The sequence below is a fragment of the Hippocampus comes genome, unplaced genomic scaffold (genome assembly GCF_001891065.2).
Source record: "Hippocampus comes isolate QL1 unplaced genomic scaffold, H_comes_QL1_v1.1 scaffold261, whole genome shotgun sequence".
In the NCBI taxonomy this organism is placed as follows: domain Eukaryota; kingdom Metazoa; phylum Chordata; class Actinopteri; order Syngnathiformes; family Syngnathidae; genus Hippocampus; species Hippocampus comes.
In genome coordinates this window covers 5,614,207-5,620,633 of record NW_017805824.1, presented here as the reverse complement: position 1 = coordinate 5,620,633, position 6,427 = coordinate 5,614,207, and positions in this window count along the sequence as shown.

Below are 6,427 nucleotides of genomic sequence, written 5' to 3'. Positions count from 1 at the left end.
CACTCTTGCACTATGCTGCCTGTAAATGATTCATGATACTTACATCCTTCCTCACATCCATCTGTCGCCATCCATAATCCTATTTTCGCTCATCCTTTCACATCAGTGCAATTTGATTGACGTTGTACAATATAAGATAGGACGATAAAAAGGACATTGGGGTTGATTTTGAAAGCACTTCTAGCCAGCAAGACAAATAAGAACACTACTTTTTTCTGTTTTCCATTTTTAGGGCCAAGAAGTCCCCTTCCCGCCTCTGCCATGTCCTCCCCTCCTGTCATTGTGGAGCGATGACTCAACTCTGACTGGCCTACACAACAGAGGTGTTGAGTTCTTGAAATGCAATGATCATGTAGGCCTGCGGGCAGTATCTGTTATGCACAACCGTAGCACTGTGTATGCCGTAAGGTAACACACACATATGTCTCAGCACGATCGCACTTGCACAATTTCAGAAATACACACATTTGCTTGCGGCTCTGTGTGTCAGACTTACTCTTTGAGTCACAAACCCAGATTACGTCATGTGCAGTTTAACATTTTATTCATTACCCTAAAATGTCTTTTACTCTGCGTAGCTGTAGTTTAACATGCACCAATAACGACAACCTGTAACCCGATAACATGATAAACTCTCCACTGTAGTAACCGCTGTCTGTGAAAGGGTTAAAAGGTGTGTATAATTTCATGAGATCATGAGAGTTTTGGCGTTTTAATAACTGTAAATATTACATTTTGTGCAATCACTGAAAATTTGAAGTTGCATATTATTTTTTTATGATTAAGTTTGAGAATTGGTAAATCTGTTCTGTAAATGCTGTTCATACCAAAATGTTTTCAGAGACACTGTGCTCAAATATAAAAGCTCCCGAAGAGGTCCTTCTGGATTTTTCTTTCACTCTCCACATTGTAACGGGTTCTTTTTTGGACAAACACAGAGATACATTTGGCAAGGAACACTAGTTATGTGTAACTATGTGTCAAAGACTGTCCTCATCTCCTCAGCGGGTTCTTCTTGCCCAGATGAGGGGTAAATACTTGGGGAAGTTGTTGATTTTTGTTTACTGTGGGCCTACGTTCTTGGGAAGAAATAAGTTATTCTGCCAGTACAATTAATTATTAAAATCCTGTTCAAATGCTACAGAATAAAGTCCAAGTTTGGAATCATGTGCATATTGTAGTATAATTTTGTCCCGTACATTTCTTTAAAATACTTTCAAAAAAAATGCGTTACCCTCCCCCCATGCCATAAATATGTGTTCCCGTTTTCATTTTGATTTAGATATCCTCTGCATGGGTTCTCACCTATCAAAAAAGTCAGACCTAAAGAATCTCACATTCTGATTTTGATCATTGCTTTCTCCAAATATATTTGCAAAGCAATTCCTTAGTCTGCGTGTTGTCTTTATAACTTAATATTGTTATATTGCTGTACTAAAATCAAAACTGTATCATGGAAATCATATTTGTACAGCTGCTCAGTCACGGCTGGGGGCTGGTGTATTTGTTATGCATATCCATCCATTTTCCATACCTCTTATCCTTATTAGGGTTGGGGTGTGCTCGAGTCTTACCAGCAGATTTGAGACGTGAGGCAGGGTACTGCACCTGAGACGAAAGGCCAATCACTCGCAGAGCACTGACAGAAAAACAAAAACAAATAACCATTCACATGCACACTCACACCTCAGGGCAATCTAAACTCCCCAGTTAAAGATATCACGCATGCTTTCGAAATGGAGGAGGACACCCTCACAAACACTGAGTTAACATGCAAACGCCACACTGGAAGGAGAGCAAGCCATACATCAACTCGTTATGAAGTCATGCTTGTGTTCACAGAAGAACAACATGCAATTTATTCATGAACTCCAGCGCTGAGCAAGCACACCAACAAGGACAATACATACTGCTTGCATTATGTGTACTGATACTGAAATAGAACGTAGGGAAAAGGTTTTCAGTCAAACCCGGTCTCTGTTGGCTCTTCTTTTATTCAGGTGACACTGCATGTACTTCAGCTGACATGAAAATACACTTTTGGTGAGTAATCGTGAATGTTTACCAACAGGGTAATTCACAATTTCATTAAAACCAACTGTATTTTGTGTTAACGCGTTGCCACGTTACATTTGAAACGAAATTGTAAAGTTTTATGTATGGATTCACAAAGCGACTTGATTAAAAGATTTTTGTTTGTTTTTTTTTTTTACAACCCAGTACTTAATTTTGAATCCCATTGACAGGAGCTAAATGTCCAGCGTCAGGGTAAGTCTGCTTTGCTCTGTAGCTACTGCTGTTAAACTGCAACCCTTATTTTCTCCTTGTCTCCACGTGGAAAGAAAAAAGGACTTGAGTACCCCTAATCAGCAGCAGAGGAAAGTACTTCCTAGGGAGATGATGTTATTAATCCAATATCTAAGAGCCACAAAGACATTACTGTCTTGGGATGGAACCGCAAAGCCCTGGGCCTCCCTCCATCTGAGTGTAGCTGAGCAGAAAATCTCATGTCATGCCATTTTGCTGTAAAATAATTGAAAATCCATATCTATAATTACAGCGAGCACACGTTGTACCAGCAGGACCGTAGTGGAGCTGCAACTGGGGACACAATCGAACCTCCGTCATAGAAAAAAAATGATCATCTTGTCTCAGTCAGATAGGACAGCGCATTCCCCATCTCCTTCATTTATTTACGTATTTCTGCCTCTGATATAAACAACATCTGTTCTTCAATTGCCGTAATCACCACGAGTTCCTGTAACTCGTAACTAGGTTGTACATTTAGACGGATAAATGAAAAAACTCTTTTACAAGATAACAGCCTGATATGAAATACTGGAGATCAATCACCATTCATTGTGTAGACGCCATAATGCCTTGTTGAATGTTCGGACTGAGCCAAGGAATTGTTTTAACGGGATACAATTAATGCCATAGAATTTGCTGGTCTGGCTGAATGCATTTCATTTTTCTCAGTGTAATGAAAACGGAGTTATAGTGTAATGAAAAGGAATCCTGCGATAATTGGAATGGACAAACCTTTACAACTTGAAGTCATGTATTGCAAGATGGGGAGAACCACCTTTGGTGAAGCATCATTATTTATCAAAAGTGAAAAACTTCTTATGTGTGCATTAAAACACCTCATCCTAAAAAGAAAAAAAATGCTGCACATTGTATTATTTAAGAAGTCTCCAAAATACATGTTTTTAGAATGACTTCCAAGGAATGACACCTATTTAAGTCATCCACATAGTAAAAATTGACTATGGAAGAAAAATCGAACAAAATTGTGTTGTTTGCTTAGTATTAACCAGCAATGTCCACTCACCTAAAATTGAAGTCATAAACTGCTCTACATGCCAGTAATCGTACTTGTAAAATGACTTACTGCACGCTTACTGCCAAAGAAAGTGTCTTTTAAAACTGTTTACTACCTGCAATCCATTTGGTGTGACCGTGCACAAGCAGACTAGCAGAAGTGTGGCCGAGGTCTTCACAAAATCAATATCAAAGTCATAGAGAAATTACATTTATAAATCTGAAGTTGTGTTGTCAATTTGGCCCCCCCCCCCCCCCCCACCTCAAAATGGCATTGCTCATGCAAAATCACAAGGGCAAAAACCCCTTTTCAGATTCCTGTCGTAGATCACCATCGGGTCTCATAATGACCTGAGGGAACTGACCGATCAATCATCTGACCTTCATCATTCAGTGACCCTGTGGCAACATTTGTTTCTCAGCTTGAAAAGGCCCTTGACATCTGTGGTTTCCATCGTGTGGAGGGCACTTAGACACTTAGACATACATTTTGTAGGTACCTATGGGGACATGAAGGGGTGGTGTAAGAGACCTAAAGTGGTACTGCCAACACTCTGCATGCAAACCTTTCTCCTTCCAGTTACCATCTGCTGTCTAATGGAAAAGTGTCCACACTCTGAGAGCTTTCACAGGCGGATGAATGCATGTTTTTTTTCCTCCTCTGGCTAAAGCATTTGGAGGGGCTTTTTTGTATTTAGCGATTAGGGACAAAAAGGAAAAGGGTAACTTCAAAGAGATAAAGATATGTTTTACAGTACCGGCAAGTGTATGTGAGTGCACGCATGCGAGTGCACGTGTGTTAGTGTGCATGTACATCAACAGATCAATAGAGTTTTCGTCTTTGCTCAGACAACTCCTTGGGCACAAACTGACACACTGGTTTCCAGTCAATCTAAACCTTGCAAGACAACAGATAACACCAGCAATCAATGTGACATAATCAAAAACGCTATGCAGTCTTTGTTGATCCTTTTGTGTGTTCTACATAGCATGAGATGCCAAAATCCTTTGTCTCAGAAACCGACAAACCACAATTTTATGACCAGTTGCACAATATGCACATCAAGATCTGTATCAAATATTCTGTCTTTACAAAGATAATTCTGTAATGTCTTCAGAATAACACACACTCATATATTATATGCACCCCCCCCCCCTTTGGCCAAGATTGCCCTTCAAAAGCTGATTTTCCTTTCCATTCATGTATCATGCGCTTGCTTCCCTGATCTGCTGGTTTCTATCAAAGGCGTTGCGCATTCAAATTCAGTCCTGAATTGCTCTTTCTCAATTAATTTTCATGAGCTGAAAAGTGTTAGCAATACAGAACATTAAAAAAAAAAAAAATCTCCAAATTTTTTAACCTGGGAAATGTTATTTCCAGTTACCTTGTCTTAATTGTAGGACGCTGTGCACAACCGTTTGCAACATCATTGCCCCTCCCAGATTAGTGTCACTGGAGGCGTGCAACTCAAGCTATGCTTATTATTGTGGCTGCAGTTAGCAGTGGTGTAGAAGTGAGCCGCCTAATACTGAGCGCTGTTCCCAATCATTTTTGACTCTCCAATGTAATTTATTTAGGTAAACAAATTACATTACGTTGCTCTCAATCAGATGCAATAGCGTGTGTCACCTAGCAAACCACAATCACAATAATAAACCTATTGTTAATAGAAAACAGCGTTAATCAAAATTGAGCATTGTTACCTTTGAGACAGTGCTTGTATTGGATGTCATTGTATTTTGTAATAATTATTTTGCAATACTGCAATTGGCTGGCGACCAATTGAGGGAGTACACTCTGTGCTGGGTGCCAGCTAGTCGCCGGACGCACATGGACAAACAACCATTCACACTCACACTTACACGTAGGGACAATTTTCGAGTGTTCCATTAACCTGCCATGCATGTTTTTGAAATGTGGGAGGAAACCGGAGTACCCGGAGAAACCCCACGCAGGCAAACCTGTGCACGTGAGAATGTTTGTTACAACCTGTGAAAGGCAGACAAGAGAGGTTGACTTCACCTGCCCCCACACACCCTCTCCCCCCGGTCTACGTCACTCATGCGTTCACACGTATACACACGCGGACGTTTTGTGACTAATGTGCGACATCAACAGTGAAGAAAACTTTCGTACTTTTTGATTGACCAATTTAGCTGAATGCATTGGTAATATGGCCTTTAAATAGCAAAGCTGCGGTTGATCCATGATGGGAATTAGTTAAGTATTTTTTGCAGGCGCAGAGTTAACCGGCTAGTCCTTTGCGCTGCTCCAAGGTAACAAGCTGTACAGATGATTTTGTTTTTACGCCAAGCGCACGGGCACCAGTATACCAAAATAGGACCCATTATCTTATTCATGTAAATTTCTCTTGAAGACATTTTTGGAATATCAACCAGTCGTGGTGGAGCAAAGTAAACATTGTGCAAAAGGACCACTAGCTGATGCTTTATTCAAGGTGTTGAGGAGAGGCACTGTCATGGCAGAGCCTTACAAAATGTCCTTGTGTGCAGGTTCTTCCATCCCAAACTGTCAGAAGCAGACGCTATCAGGGTGGCAGGTGGGATTGACATGCACGAGTGGGGCCGGTGCTCACAGTCTGGCACAGCCCAATTGGCATCTGCCAGAGAAAACCACAGAAGTGAAATAGACCATTTGTGCCCTGCTCTCTTCAAAAATACACACAAAGGGGTAAGAGAGGCTGGAGATACCGACATAGAAAAAAATTCTTCCACAATGTTTCTTCCTGCAGTGAATCAAAATGAAATATTAAATATTGTAAAAACATATAAAAGTAAAAAATCAACTGACTGTTTTAATATTGATATGACAATAGTAAAACAGATCATAGAAATTGTAGTGCGACCTTTTACATACATATGCAACTTGTCATTTCAAGCAGGTATTTTTCCATCAAAAATGAAAATAGCTAAAGTCATTCCAATTTTTAAAAGTGGAGAAAGAAAATTCTTCACAAATTATAGACCAATATCACTGCTACCACAATTTTCAAAAATATTAGAAAAATTATTCTCTCGCAGACTTGACAACTTCATAAACAAACACGGGCTGTTAAGTGAAAATCAATATGGCTTCAGAGAA